Source organism: Cydia amplana, chromosome 16, assembly GCF_948474715.1.
Source record: "Cydia amplana chromosome 16, ilCydAmpl1.1, whole genome shotgun sequence".
Lineage (NCBI taxonomy): Eukaryota > Metazoa > Arthropoda > Insecta > Lepidoptera > Tortricidae > Cydia > Cydia amplana.
The window spans coordinates 4,050,635-4,067,536 of NC_086084.1; the positions used below are offsets into that span (position 1 = coordinate 4,050,635).

At 38.9% G+C, this 16,902-nt stretch overlaps 1 protein-coding gene across 1 annotated transcript in view; it reads right to left on the reverse strand.

Annotated features, from left to right (window-relative positions):
- The window catches only part of LOC134655401 (hemicentin-1), a 365,685-nt gene that overhangs the window by 225,578 nt on the left and 123,205 nt on the right, over positions 1-16,902 (reverse strand). The gene's annotated exons all lie outside the window — the stretch shown is intronic.

A 16,902-nucleotide genomic window follows, 5' to 3' on the forward strand; every position in this document is an offset into this window, starting at 1 on the left:
GTCTGTGGGCATGAGTAAGCCCATTTATATAAAAAAAAACAGTACCTCGCTCATTAGGCGTGGCATTAGGTTTTTTACAGTGTGCTGATTAAAATAATAATATTCCGGTATAATAACGTGCTAGTTAATTAACGCTTACCCGTTATATAGTCATTTGCGTATTTATTACATGCAAATAATGTTTCTATTTCCACCCTCCCACCGCAAAAAAACACGCAAGCTTAAGAAGCATAATGATTTTTCACCAGATTGTCAAGAAATCGACATCTCATTTCCTATGCTATCTTGACTTCAAAATGCGATCTGTCTCTTTCCACTGCACTTCAAAAACCCGCAAACACCCTTCTACGGAATAATCTTCCACCTCCACAGTTTTATCTAGCTGCATTTCTAGTCTATCTCCGGAAAGGCCCATTTACATTGTACGAGTTTCTCGTAAAGACGGAAAATTCTATACGGTTTATTTACGCACATTTAGGTTATGAAACTACTTTGATAATACGTTTATGTACACTTCACTACATAGTATTAAAAAAAGTCGCTTCTGTATCTTTAAAACTAGGCAACGGATTTTGATGCGGTTTTTTTAAATAGATAGAGTGATTCGAGAGGAAGGTTCATGTATAATTTGTTAACCCGTGCGAAGCCGGGGCGGGTCGCTAGTAAGCAAATAATGAAGTAAAACAAGGGGGTAAACGAAGGGTCGTGCAATTCTCGTCCAATAGTATGAGTAGGTACTCTTTACAATATGCGTAATGACAAATTTTTTCACAATTTTTTTTTAAATTTTAGATATCATACAATGTTATACGAAATGTATTTAGACTTAAATATGCGAGAAATCACGAAGTAAATTACGATTTTAATTATTTTATCAAGCAGATACGTCTGCAAACGATACTACTTAACCGTTAATTTGGCGCTGTTCAAAATACTGGACAAAATCTTTGACCCTCTTTTTGATTTTTTTCTTAACGAGAATCATTAATACTATTGAGCTCCGAGGTTTGAACTCATGACCTTCCGTGATATTTACCAAATTAAGGGTATTACTGATTTTTAAATTGAAAGAAAAATATGTGAACTACTGGGTTTTGTAATGTAGTGTGCTTTTATCAGATTTGTCACAGTTTAAACTGGATCCTTCATGCATTCCACTCCCTTACTATTGGCATGCAGGCTTCTGTAACAGCACGCTTGAAACACGGCTCCATTGCCGCCCGTGCTTCTAAATCCGAATAAACATTCACGTCTCGGCCCAAATTCCTATCTGCACTGAGCTTGGCACTTGCAATCGGAGCGGTAGTCAGTATTTTTCGTCGGCCATTTTGGAACGAGTGTGCGATTACAGCAGCGGCACAAATTAAGGTACTAGCACTGTACTGTGCCTGTGTGTGGAGTAGATAGTTTATCAACTTATCGGTACGTAGGGAAAGCTTTTGCCATCTTTCGACACCAATCGATAAGCTCATTTGTTTGTTCAGTTGTTTGTGACAGCTAATCCGTGAGACAACTGTAACCAGTTTTCCCTACGGTCACGGAATTTGATTTTTGTATCCTAACGGGTACCTTGTTACAGTAATAGTAATATACTAGGGACTCGCCCCGACGCCCCGGCTTCGCACGGGTTAATAAATTATACATAAACCTTCCTCTTGAATCACTCTATCTATTAAAAAAAGCCGCATCAAAATCCGTTGCGTAGTTTTAAAGAAATAAGCATACATACAGACAGACAGACAGCGGGAACCGACTTTGTTTTATACTATGTAGTCATTAATGAGATCCCCGTAGGCTTTTCATAGCACTGGGACAACGTGCGAAGCAGCACAGAAATCAGCAAATCGGCTGTCTAAAGGCCGTACTACACACTATCTACCCAACCAAACTTCCGACTATCCTAGGTCACCCTGCGATGGCAGCATGGTTGTATTTTTATTTTGTATCGCATGTCACTATGCCTGTCACTTTCGCGCTTACATACTTGTTAGAACGTGACAGGCATGGTGACAAGCGATAAAAATGCGACCGTGCTTAGTCCCATGGCCTTGGTCGGGGTGCAATAATACAATTTGATGGCAAACCACCACCATTCCACCACCTACAAGGCCGCAGGCTTTGTTCACAGCCTTGTAGGAGGGGCTTAACAAAACCGATGTTTGTTAAGCTTCTACAAGGCTTAGTTAGAAATCACGTCGTTTCTCCCTATTACTAGACTAGAAGACAATTCGAAGCAGCCTGATATAAAACTTTTAGAAGCGTAAAGAATGTCGCTATCTAGCAAAATCGATATTAATGGTCAAGATAAGTTGCTCATTTCTAGCAATAATCTGGTTATAACCAATATTGAAGTCACACAGGCCAACTCAAACGTACAGTCAGCAGCAGAAGTTGCTAAACGGGCGAGGTGCTCAAAATTACCTTGACACGCTCTTATTCTCTTAACAATAAAGTCGCGTCAAGATCATTTTGAACACCTGGCCCACTTAGCAACTTCTGCTGCTGACTGTACACTGATATCATGCAACTGGTTCGTACAGTCGCCATCAGATATATCGGAGCGGCTAAGGCGCTCACAAATATCTGTACACGCCTCTATTGTCAGGGCGTTAGAATGCGTGTTCAGATATCGTGAACACCTTGACCGCTCCGATATATTTATAAAGGCGAGTATGGCGACACTGTACTTGTCCGTACCTACAATAAATGTATTAGCGTGGGCAAGACGTACGATAACTAAATATAAATAACATGATTCAAATATCATTTCGAGGTCATAGTTCATTCGAATTGGCCTTATAGTTTCACACTGATTTAAACTTTCACGATTTTTACACATTATTAATTGTACAACGGGAGATAATCGCGTATTTAAGTTTTAAGATTTACCTCCGACGATTCGAGGACGGCGTTGTCCCCGTGGTCTCGGAGAAGACTGGCTAAAGTTGACATCAACATCTAACCGCGCGAGTTTTTCGAACTACCCGCACTTGGTATTGTTTTTCAGCTTGAACGTTTTGCGCACTAGGGATGTTACTCTGTGGACGCACAACACTAACGATATTCGATTTTATGCGATTTAGTTGCGAGTGTTTGATGCTATGATCTACGTAAGCAACAAGAATAGCAGCTTCCTTTTCCCCTCTAAACTGCTTTTTGTTCAGCTCCGAGTTTGAAACGCTCATCCTTAGAATTTTACCGCGAACTCGTCATTGAGAATCAGAATTTCAAATAGCTTCAATTGTAGTTCGGAAGAGCGTTTGTTTGGCTTTTGATGATGTGCAAGTTTCTGTATTGTTCGTATGATGTGATTTACAGGGTTCATTCGTTGCGAACCAGGGGGTAAATACCGCTGTGGGGATAAACAGCGATTCTCTGGAGGTAACAGGGACGGTAAAAATCTAAATATCTTGAATATTTCGAGTTACGATGTGAGTGCACACTAATATCAGTCAATTTTATAGCCTAGGAAGCTGTAGTATAACTATATTTATAGTTTTATGTAAGTTTTAATGTTTGCTACTTAATCGCACAAAAATAGCTAAACCAATCTGGGTGAATTGTGGGTGGAATATACCAACATAAAATTTCGATTTGGATATAGAACTAATATGCATCTCTCATGCACTAATTAATGAATGGGAAAGTCAGAACGTGAGCATACAACCTTATTTTAAAATATCTCGAGTAACATATAGAAGTCTTATGTTATTTAAAATTAAAAGAGGTAACGTAAAGTTAATCAGAAGTTCAGCCTTTACACAAAGGTTCTCAATGTTCACTGACCTATAAAGCGAAAGCCTGGAAGGGGCTAGAGCTGTATTTAATATTTTACTTTCGTCCCTAGGGCTGCAACGCTGCGTATTAGGGTTTGATTTGTAAATAAAATCAACTGTTACAGCTTCCATATAAGTTTGCTAAAGTGTGACATTTACATGACTACAGTACCTACCTATCGGATTCAGACTGCACCAGCATTACTGCTGCAGTATTGCAGCGCGACAATGCTAACGTCATTACTTCTGCAAACGTCAAAATCAATGTCACCGTCATAATTTTATTCATTTGCGGCAGTAATGCAGTCGGCGGTAATGTCGCGCTGCAAATACTGCAGCAGTAATGCTGGTGTTATGGTGATATGACCTTGACACGAATAGCAGTGAATTTCATCAATAAGCGCGTGCGATCGTATCAATATCAAAACTACAACAGATTTTAAAAACTGTATAGCATTTCTGATTTTTAGGGTTCCGTACCCAAAGGGTAAAAACGGGACCCTATTACTAAGACTCCGCTGTCCGTCCGTCCGTCCGTTCGTTCGTCACCAGGCTGTATCTCACGAACCGTGATAGCTAGACAGTTGAAATTTTCACAGATGATGTATTTCTGTTGCCGCTATAACAACAAATACTAAAAACAGAATAAAATAAAGATTTAAGTGGGGCTCCCATACAACAAACGTGATTTTTGACCGAAGTTAAGTAACGTCGGGCGGGGTCAGTACTTGGATGGGTGACCGTTTTTTTGCTTGTTTAGCTCTATTGTTTGTTGATGGTGCGGAACCCTCCGTGCGCGAGTCCGACTCGCACTTGGCCGGGTCTTTTTTAAAGTTAAAACTAGATTCAATCAAGAGGAAATGCTTAGTACTTACTGCAGTTTTTGACAGTCCTGTCTATACACTAAAAAGGCTTCTTTACTGGCGACAAGTTGAGGCTTACATCCCAGAGGGACCTTCTGTGGGACCCTCACAAACATTTTAGAATTATTATTCGGTTGGAAATGTATTTTCAGAACGAAACTGGGTGTTTCCATGGTCGTAGGTAGGTACTGAATATCTTTTTCCACCAATATAAAAACAAGGAAATAATATTACCACACTCCATACTTTTTTAGCTACTTTGTGCTCTTGAGGTATTCTATGATAATACGGGAGTCCGACTCGCACTTGGCCGCTTTTATTTTATTAGAAAACGAGAACTCAATGTAATCAAGATTTTACTATACATGATGAAAATACCCCTAAATTCTCCATACTAATTTACGCGTCAAAAGCCTTCATAAATCATCCTTTTATTCAACGTCCTGTGACCGTCTATATTCCCACCCCTTACTCCATACTCCCACTCAGGCACTGAGAAACCAAGAAAAATTGACCTCACAATCAGTACAAACTATTCTTAGATTTAGCTTTCATCAATACTGGTTTGCCTTAGAGTAACGCTTGGTAACGTGATGGAATAGAAATCCTACCCTTGTGGTCTCATTGGATGCGCGAGTGTGGCGGAAAGTTATTGGTAGAACCAGTGTAAAGTGACCTCAACATCCTTAAGAAGGTAGTTGATCATTATAGTATAGAGCGTTTCGTAGTTCTCAAAGTTAGTTAGTCTATGCCTTCGTTACACTTTATTGAAATGTTTAGATCAGATTTGCTTTGAATTTATCTGTATTTGACTTCTTAATTGAGCAATTTTTTTTTCATCGGACAAACGATTAGCTATGTAAATGTAACCTACCTTTAAATAAACGCAAATGTAAACTGAGGAAAAATTTGTCCTCGCTCCGCATATAATCGAAAGACATTGCAGCCCAGACTATCCTCTTAACAGAAACTATGTAGTGCAGAACTGCAAAACTAACCTAAATGCACTGGCTAACTCTAACAAAATCATACTTAGATGGGTTCCAGGGCACTAATTTTGACGGAAATGAAGAAGCAGACGAATTTGCTGCCTGTACTAGTAGTAATAGAGCAAAACAAGCAAAAAAACGGTCACCCATCCAAGTACTGACCCCGCCCGACGTTGCTTAACTTCGGTCAAAAATCACGTTTGTTCTATGGGAGCCCCACTTAAATCTTTATTTTATTCTGTTTTTAGTATTTGTTGTTATAGCGGCAACAGAAATACATCATCTGTGAAAATTTCAACTGTCTAGCTATCACGGTTCGTGAGATACAGCCTGGTGACAGACGGACGGACGGACGAACGGACGGACGGACGGACGGACGGACGGACAGCGGAGTCTTAGTAATAGGGTCCCGTTTTTACCCTTTGGGTACGGAACCCTAAAAACGAAAGCAATTGATTGGTGGAAGTTCGTCAAAGGACACGAACACTCAAAGGCTATAATCAAAGTATCAAAACTCACATGAGCTCGGCAAGCTAATAGAACAGCGCTGCTGGGCTCTCTTTATCTCCTTGTTTTATATCTCAATTTCCCCCTTTGGGGTGAAAGGATGAGTTTCAACCTTCCCGAGATATCAATCCGAGAGCGAGTTAATGACTCGAATACGCTTCCATTTTGGTGGAACTACATATTTTTATACGATATCATTTGCTATGTTCCATTATGCCCCTTTCATTTTGCGTGAACGTTTGTGAGGGATTGCATTTTGTAAATGCCTGTATGAAGCGCGTTGTATAACAGAATATGCAAAGTAGATAAGTTAGGGTATGCATACAAGATAATGTGTCTAGCTTGAAGGTGGGTCTTGCAGGAGTCGTAATTTAAACGTTATGCCTTCAGGTATGTACAGCTCAGCGGGGTTTTGGCGTAAAAAGTATAAAATATGAAGGTTGCGATAAGATCTGACTGTTGTTAGAGTTGGGTCTTTTTGCTTTTTTCTAGAAGCCAAACAATATTTAAAAAAAACTGCAGGTGATATTCCATTATCAACTGCAGCTACATTACTGCTTGGGCATTGGTGCTGCACAGTAGTATATATTTTAAAAGGAATATATAGGACAGTAATGTTGTCTCATCGCATGATGTTTCGTTTAACTATTATTCTCAGCAAATTAATTCAGCTAGAAGCCGCATTAGTGCAGGATATAACGCTGCAGTTCCAAGCGCAGGTGTGCTAGCAAATGATTAACGCCGAAGTGATGTTTGTTACAAAACGGATGCGGTCGCTGAGTGAGCGAGAGCAGAAGCGATAGCGGGAGCACAAGCGACTGCGGCAGCGGATGCGTAATAGGAATAATAAGTGGTTACAGTTTTAATAGTGCAGGTGTGATAGCAAATGATTAACGCCGAAGTGATGTTTGTTACAAAACGGATGCGGTCGCTGAGTGAGCGAGAGCAGAAGCGATAGCGGGAGCACAAGCGACTGCGGCAGTGGAAGCGGAATAGGAATAATAAGTGGTTACAGTTTTAATAGTGCAGGTGTGATAGCAAATGATTAACGCCGAAGTGATGTTTGTTACAAAAGGGATGCGGTCGCTGAGTGAGCGGGAGCAGAAGCGATAGCGGGAGCACAAGCGACTGCGGCAGCGGATGCGGAATAGGAATAATAAGTAGTTACAGTTTTAATAGTGCAGATGTGCTAGCAAATGATTAACGCCGAAGTGATGATTGTTACAAAAGGGATGAGGTCGCTGAGTGAGCGGGAGCAGAAGCGATAGCGGGAGTACAAGCGACTGCGGGAGCGGGACGTAAACAGGATAAGTGGTTGCAGTTTTCAACAGCGCAGGTATGCTAGCAAATGATTAAGGCCGAAGTTATATTTGTTACAAAAATGTTTGCGTAGCTGGTTGCAAGTTTGATGAATAGCGGACGTGTTTACTACATAATCCCTAATAGAGATGGTGATGAGATGAGATGATATCTAGAGATGGCTTGCAGCGAAAGGCCGCCTGTTGCTAACTTCATTTACATTCTAAATCTGTTTTTAAATTTGTTTAATTTATTTATTTATTTTAGATTTAAGCTAGTTATATTTAGTTTACATAGTATATTATATGTAGTACAGCAGCTATATATTTAATTATGAAAATAAATGGTTTTTCATGTCTCAGTGGTGCAATAAAGGATATTTACTAACTTAATTGTCTCTGATGTCATTAGGTATACATTCTGATGTCATTATATGTACATTAACAATTGTAGTTGGCTAAGCGCCTTATCTTATGGCTTCTCTACACGATTGGCCAGCGCCGGCCACTCCAAGGGACGCAGCCATGCGGTTGAGTGAGATACCAATATCACTTGCTCCCTCTAACGCATAAATGCGTCCCTTGGAGTGGCCGGCGCTGGCCCATCGTGTAGAGGAGCCATTACACGCAACGGGCGACCGGAAAGCTGGTGCTTACCTCGCCCAACGCATTGGCGTTGCTGTAGCCGCCGTGCAGGTCAGGATCTCGACGACTCAAATAAAAAGCTTCAATACTTAGTGAACTGATATAATCTTCCAAAGGTACTGGTTTACAAGGGTTCTTGCCAAAACGGTTAAATGTAGAAGTGGTGGTTATTGTATGAAGGATGATGAGAGAGTGATTTGCAATATTTGATCAGTACAAAAGGTGGTTTAAATTTAGGTGCCTCTAATTGGCCGCGATACAAAGTATGTGGAGCGCTCCTATTGGTGCTTAAGAAAAAGCTTCCGAATACTAGCCGAGCCCGACGGCCGCGTTTAGCTACTGCATTAGGAATATAGGTATTCAGATTTTATACACATATTAAAGGTTGCGTTCGCAACATTGCCGTTCAGCGCGGCAACACCGCCAGCCTTCTGGGCACCCTACCGGACGGCACAGACCTGGGCCAATTTTTTATTTGTAGGCTTTTAGTAATACTAGTATAGTAGTAAAACACTTTATTGTACAAAAATCAGAACAAAACAGGAAAAATAACATTCGTCATTAGTACAAAGGCGAAGTTATCCCTTTAAGGGATCTCTTCCAGTTAACCTTCTCTTTAACCTTTGTCGGCTTTTTCTTTTGAAGTCGGTAGTTTTAGTTTATTTTGTTTAGTTCTCAGTTTAATTTATTTTTGTTAGTTTTAACTTGTTTAATTTGAATAAAATCCCACAATTGGATCACAATATTTTTCTTACAAAGTTAAAAGCTCCATAAATTTGAAAGTAAAGGTATAAAGGTGGTAGTTTTGTTGCGCGGAATGCGCGGTATGCTATTTGTAGCCAGTTTGCAAACAATTAACGGCGAACCGATGTTTGTTCCTGAATTTGTGGTCGCAGTGTTAGCGGAGCACAACTTTTTTCTTCAAAATAGTAAATACCTACAACATACTAAATACCTCATCATCATTGGCCTTTTAAAGTCTATTACAGACTATTGAAACAGTGTCAGGTAGGGCGACAACGTTTTTCGTGGCTATGTAAGCCAATACGGGAGCGGCAAACACGACCACAGAGGGGCTACCGCGAACCACGTACGACGTGTCGCATCTCTGTCGCACTTGTAATTTCATACGTAAGTGTGACAGGGAGGCAACACGTCGAACGTGGTTCGCGGTAGGCCTTCAGGCCTGGCAACTGTAATTTACCCGTGGCGAACAAGTGTCGGGCTGATGACGCTTGGCTCGCTTACTTGCGAGTGTCTTAAACCAAGCGTCGTCGTGAATTTTACGCCCGTCGAACACCAGTTTGCGCCACTTGTCTCTGTCCTCGGTAAAGTCCTCCCATTTATGAACCGGGATGTTGAAGGAGTGCATGTCTCGCTTGGCGCAGTCTTTGTGCCGTAGTATCGGCCGACCGACGCTTCTCTTGGCATCAGCTATCGCGCCAAGCAAAACACGCCGCGGCAAACGAGAAGGTTGCATTCGATGCACATGCCTCAGCCAGCGTAAGCGTCTCTGCTTTAGCAGCGCAAAGAGGCTGGGCAGCTGAGCAATCTCAAGAACCCTCTCGTTCGTGACCCTGTCCTTCCAAGATATGCCCAATATGTTCCTACGAGAGTAGTAACTCTGTGTGTTACTTCTTCACTACATATCCTTGTATATTAGTGATTATATAAATTGTTCTTGATATCCCCATGAAAATGTAAACTAAAGTACTGAAAAGTGTTTCAAAATTCATTTTTAATAATCAACAGAAAAACTGTCGCATATTCAATGATTCAAACCTCATGCGGTTGTTGCCACAACCACTAACTTGGGAACATGAATTAGCATGTAGGTAGGTACCTGTAACAAATAGAAATAAAATTAATTATACAGTAGGTAACTAAGCACAAATGTAGATATTAAATACTGTTGTATGATTTTTATTATTATGTGATTTGCTTCTATTTATTTAGATACATACATAATAATTAAACCATATAAACTAAACTATGTACCGCGACACAGCGTTTTTCTTATCATTTTAATAATAAAACGTCATGAATTTCTCGACACAAACTTATTGTCATACATTTTTGTTTTTACTCGTATAGATAATTATTTCGATTTTAATTTTGCAGAACCCTGGACTGGATCAGACGACGCAAAGGAGCCAACTCTGTTATATCGTGGCCCAAATCGAGTTTAATTGGTGTTTTGTTTACAGTTGTATTGGTAACGAGGAAATATTTTATTTCTTTACTAGCGACCCGCGCCGGCTTCGCACGGGTTAAAAAATTATACATAAACCCTTGAATCACTTTATCTATTAAAAAACCGCATCAAAATCCGTTGCGTAGTTTTAAAGATCTATAAGCATACATAGGGACACAGCGGGAAGCGACTTTGTTTTATACTATGTAGTGATATTTTCATTTGTTTCGTAGTTTGACAGTGCCTTGATAAATAGTACCTATGTACCTAATACTGTAATGCTGTGTAACTAATTTGAATTTTAAAATAAAATAATAAAGTCTCTGCCACTGAGACCCCTCAAACGAGCGGTGTACAAATGGAGCTCAATTCAGCAGGGAATGATATCCTGCAACTATTTCGACGTGTTTGCCATCCATTACTGCAGCAGGCAACAATTATAGCCTTACTGCGCGTTTTGCATCAGCAATCATATTAATTATGTGAATGCACCTGAGCACTAATCACCATGAAAGGTCTGTATGGAAATATTACTATACAGAACGTTACCAATTAAAGGTTTATTGTTGCATCAAATGTCAATTCATTGAGGTGATTTAAGGTTACAGTCCATTTCCAACCGCAGTTGCACTACTGTTCATTTTACTATGGAAATTGACAGTAACAGCGACGCGTTCAGTGCCAGTAGTGCAGCTGCGGTCAAAAATGGAATGTTACCCTTTCGGGTAGCAACTGCAGCTACATTACTGTTGCGGCATTATTGTTGCGGTGCTGACGTCCGTTGAAACGTTCAATCCGTCATTCATTTTATCCAGGAATTTGACAGGGAGAGCGCCCGCGCCAACACCGCGGCAGCAATGCCGCAACAGTAATACCTACTGCAGTAAATAATTACACTTTTATTTTGTAATTATATTTAAGTTTTTGCAATAAATGTTGTTTTCCCTTAAGAGAATCTAGACGCCAATTTGGACTACATTTTGCGAGACGCTTGGGCGAATTATAACGAAATTACTTCATTTAGATATCATGTTGATGTCAAAATGTAAGTTTGAATTGGCCTTCTTGGCGATAGGAAATAATATCAGCAGATTTCTGTTCAGGACGTGTATTTGGCAAGCGTTCGAGCGTAATGGGTATCTGGCATGATATCGCTAGCACGCGTGTCTATCATTGCATTTGGTGTTGCGTGTCATGACGCTCCGGGGTTTGTACCTATCGCGTCGCGTATGCACTTGTTCGCTTGTCGAATAGGTACCGTCAATTACATTTTATATAAGACGTGTACTTAAGAAAGATATTCCTAAAAATACTTAAGTATAATGTAGGTACAGGTATACAGGGTGGCCAAAAAGTCGTGGATCAAACGAAACAGTTTTTTTACAATTTAATCGAGTCATAATACATCATCTTTTGTATTATGACTCGACTGACTGTATTTTAATCAATTTATTTTTTTATTCATTAAATTGTAAAAAAACTCGGTAGATTCATTAAAAAAAAATCATAACTTTTCGTGCAATGAAGTTATGGCCATGCTGTAGAAAGATTTTTTGTTGGAAATTACCTCCTTTATCTCCCTGTTTCGTTTGATCCACGACTTTTTGGCCAACCTGTATATCTGAGTCTCTTGGGTAAAATAATAAAAGCCAATTTTTTGTAGTAAAGCGTAAAATAAATGCCATGACAGAGGGTTGAACGACCGACTAAAGAGATCTGTAGGCTCTCGTATCAAATAGAAGCCTCGATTACAAACAAGGCAGGGATTACCTGGACTACCAGTTAGATATAAAACGACGTGTTATTTTGTGACTTATATGAAGATACGACTTTCTGGCTTACAGCGAATGTGTACAGAGATTAGTGGACTATAGATGTGATTAGCGTTGCCTACCGCCGCAAAGCCTCAAACAAACTGTAGGCGTGATATTCGATATAAATCGTGATGATTCTGATTTCTAATGTCCCGTCCAAACTTTTAAATAGACTGTCGTCGGCTAGTTCAAAAACTATACCCTGTTTCTCTATTTGACATTTCGCTGGAACAACTAGGTAACGAATAACGGTATTTTAAATAGGGGTCCCTTTTTTCTTTTGAGGTACGGAACCCTAAAAACAGACGCGCATTAGCAAAGTAACACTTTTGTTTTGCTTTGCAACGAACACGAAAAGTAAGGCATTTGTAACGTCGGAATAAAGGTATACAGATTAATTTTCGAAAGACAGTTAAATATAACTATTCATTGGCATAGATAGACGTATACAAGTGCGCCCTCCGGTCTCGCATAGTCGGTAGGTACACAAATATAGGTCACATTACCCTGGTCATCAATAACTGGGCTCACTCGTGTGAACAGGGTCAGGAAATAATGACAGGAGCGTTTTCGCCCCGCGTCGGAAAGTGAGTTCAATCCGATTAAGACTGTGCGAGTTTAAGCCTATTTCGACTTATTTTATTTAGTCTATGAGTGTCCCAATTCTGGGTAAAAGCCTCACGTTTTTCTCGCCATTTGGTCCTGTCCAATGTACCACTGTCACTTTAGTTATCACTACATAGTATAAAACAAAGTCGCTTCCCGCTGTCTGCCCCTATGTATGCTTAGATCTATAAAACTAGGCAACGGATTTTAATGCAGTTTTTTGTAATAGATAGAGTGATTCTAGAGAAAGGTTTATGTATAATTTGTTAACCCGTGCAAAGCCGGGGCAGGTCGCTAGTTAGTCATATAAAAAAGTATAAAAGGCGCGTCGTCATTAAAATCCCTATTATAAAGCAATCAACTTGTAATAACCCCTTTATGCCCGGCAGTAAGTGTTCCATTAAACAATGTTGGCACGTAACGCTAAAAGTTGTCATACTAAAAAATAGGTCAAAGAGAATATTTAATATCAACTTAAATTGGTGTATGGTGACTGCTATTTGTAATTGGCCACTGCTTAGTAATTGGCCACTCTTAAGGATGACTCACGTTAGACCGGGCCGTGTCCGGGCCGGAGCTTCCGGCGCTTACTTTTCTATGACAGATGACAGGTGATCACGCGATGCCTTCCATAGAAAACGAAGCTCCGGAAGCTCCGGCCCGGACACGGCCCGGTCTAACATGAGTCATCCTTTATCAATAAGCTTTCAATTGGCTTGTTTTTTTCTGATTTGTTAGGAAAGGCCAATTATTTACTATGTAGTGGCATAGAGAAAAAAATACATAAAGTGCTCACTCCATACATCAGTTTTAGTACCAAAAAGACTATTAGCCTCTAGCATCGAGTAGCGGAACTATCAGACTCTTGCTACTTGACAATAGATGTAGCACCGACCGGAAAGTCTTATGCTGATGCTGTTGAAATGAGACTTTCCGGTCGGTGCTACATCTATTGTCAAGTAGCAGTACTGATAGTTCCGCTACTCGATGCTAGATGTAGACACTGAAATTAATAGTCTAACTGATGTATGGAGTGAGCACCCTTGTATTACTATATTTCTCTATGGTAGTGGTCACCCTACATATTCATCTTTTTATATTGCATTTTATTTTATTACTATACCTATAAGGGTTGCCCCATTTTGAAAGCAAATATTATGCAGCCAACCCGGAATAACAAAATATTTTTCAAACAAATATTAATTAACGTACTAGTTGAGCGTTATCATATAATAAATAAAACAATCTTAGCCTGTAAAGATAACGCTGAAATAAAGTAGTTCATTTTAATACACATTTATAAACACTAGTTGCAGAACAATACAAATATCGTTGTTCGTGTAGTTTTCTTTATTTATTTATTTAAACTTTATTGCACAAAATATATACAACAATGTACAAATGGCGGACTTAATGCCAAATGGCATTCTCTACCAGTCAAACATAGGATCAAACAGAGATACCTACAATTGGAGCAGATAATGAAAATATCTTGAGTGAATTAAAAAAAAAGCAAACTATACTTATAAATTACATCAATAAATAAAATATATATAAACTACCACATATTTATAAAATACATACTATACATATAATAATGATGGCTTTTAATAATGTCTTTATTAACATTTTAACATGATTATCAATGGTGTTTCACGTATTTATCATATATTTTGCTAATGCGCTGTAATTATATTGAATACATACTATAAGGAAGAGGACGTAAATTACAAAATAGAAATTGTATTCTTACCGTGTGTGGTTAGCACAGAATAAATAATAGTACTAAGTACAGAAGAGAAGACTCACTCTCTAACAAAACGCGTCTGTTACGAACAGCACAGATATGGTCGCTAGGTGGCGACAGCGCCACGCGCGGCTAATGGCTTTCCCCAAAAGTGGGGCCGAACGGATGTTCTTTTAGCTACCTGTAGCAAAGCGACGAAATCGCGGAGTGAGACACGCCTGGTGTTAGTACCAGTGATCGTTAATTTTCCAGCAATATTGGTGCAGCATTGTTGGTCAAAAGCATCTGTATGCCCTACTCTAGGTGAAATAGATAATTAGGGTTAATAACAGTAATATTAACCTTAACCAATCCTCTACACTAGAAAAAAATTTAAGAAAATCCTTTATATTTACTATGCTGCACCAAAATTGCTGGAAAATTAACGATCACTGGTTAACTCATTGTAGCTGTGTGTGTAGTCATTCACCTCGACTCTCCTGCCAACACCTATGCACACACGGTAAGAATACAATTTCTGTTTTGTAATTTACGTCACAGTAGTAGTCAGCAGCAGAAGTTGCTAAGCGGACGAGGTGTTCAAAATTACCTTGACGCGCTCTTATTCTCGTAACAATAAAGTCGCGTCAAGATCATTTTGAACACCTCGCCCGCTTAGCAACTATTGCTGCTGACTGTACATACAAAAGAACGAACGGAAGAGTGATATTATTTAGTACATATTTGTTAAAGAGGGGACATAAAGCCAGGGAAAACTTGCGACGGAAGATATTGCCGTCGCGCGGGTTTTTAACTTTTATCTCAGTAACTCGGAATATATAAGCGCTTCTGTTGAATTTTGCTCGTCAGATGCCTCGGCTGTCACTAGCTATTTTATACTGAAATATACTGTATTGGTATGCAGAAACAACTGAATATAAATGAAAATTAGACATGTTTTCGTGATTTTTTTTCTATCAACTTTAACCTTTTAATGTTCTGGTTGAAGTCTGCCCTTGCAAATATAGTCTAGGTAGTTTCTTTGTGAATTTTTTTTCCTGACATTTGTGCTTGATCACACCTTTTTTCACGCTACAATTTTTCGTTAGCCTCTGTACCAATCTTGAATAAAATGTTGGGTAGGTAATCTTGCAGTTGGCTGTAGAACATGCCATCGCTACAAAAAACAAGCAACAACGGTTGCACTGCGGGAGTGCCGATAGAAGTGAAAACTCAACTCACTATGTTACGGACGCCCGGTAACACGATACATACGTTTAGCGGAGGTATTCTATTTATTTTTTCTACTCCAGCACTTAAATGTGTCAATTAAATGACTGACAGTGATATCTAAAGCAATGTCATTTGAATGCTTTGTCTATAGGCTCATAAGATGACTGCTAGCAGTCATCTTATGAGTATAATACAACTGCTTTATTTTTTTTAGTTCCGATCATCTTGATTGAAAGAGGTATGTTTTCATTTACAATAATAACTCTTTTTTTTTTTAAATAATAACTCTTTTTTTTTTAAATAATAACTCAATTTTTTTTAAATAATAACTCTTTTTTTTTTAATAATAACTCTTTTTTTTTAATAATAACTCTTTTTTTTTTTTTTTTTTTGCTGCAGCTGTCATAGAAAAAGTAATGTATGCAACAGCTCATAATTGGTTCTTAAAATTCTCGGGTCTTTTTTTACAAAACTCGACTACGTCTCGTTTTGTAACTTCGACCCTTGAATTTTAAGAACCCTTATTATATCACTGTTGCATAAACTACTATATTATACATATATTATTATCATTCTCAAATAAGATCATACTTTTTCATTGACATGTTTATTTACATACTGCCATGACAACGTCAACTTATTTGAACATAGGTAAAGAGTCTTGAAAAGGAGTCCGCAATATAAATGTCAAATAACATTGAGTTTTTCTTTATTGATTAAAATGCCATTTAAATTATGAGTGGCCACCTTACGCCCCTTACGGTCACGTGATCGCCTTACGCTGTCTCGAGTTTATCATTTTTTCCCCACCTCAAAAAGTGCCCAGCGCCGCTAAAGAAGTTTTCACTTCAAAAATATTTCAAAATATGACACATTGCTGTGTGCGTGACTCAACACACAAACACACACAACCATTATGGTTTTATTGAGAGCCATATGCGACACGCTTTAATTGGTAATACAATTATTATCGTGTTTAAGTCACGACCAAAAGTATTATTTCATCGTTAACCAAACCTGAGTGATGTAGTCACAGTGCCGATGTCATAAATAATTTACATCTACATAAGATAGTACCTATTCTGTAATTTAATTGCAATACAGTTTCGTTTTTGCGAAGAAGAAAGTTATGGACTATGGAAAATATACGCAGTATAAGATGGATTGTGCAATATGGACCACCGAATCAGAAAAAAGGAATTTAGGTAGGATTTCCCATGTGAGTTACTCATACACCTACTTGTTAAATCA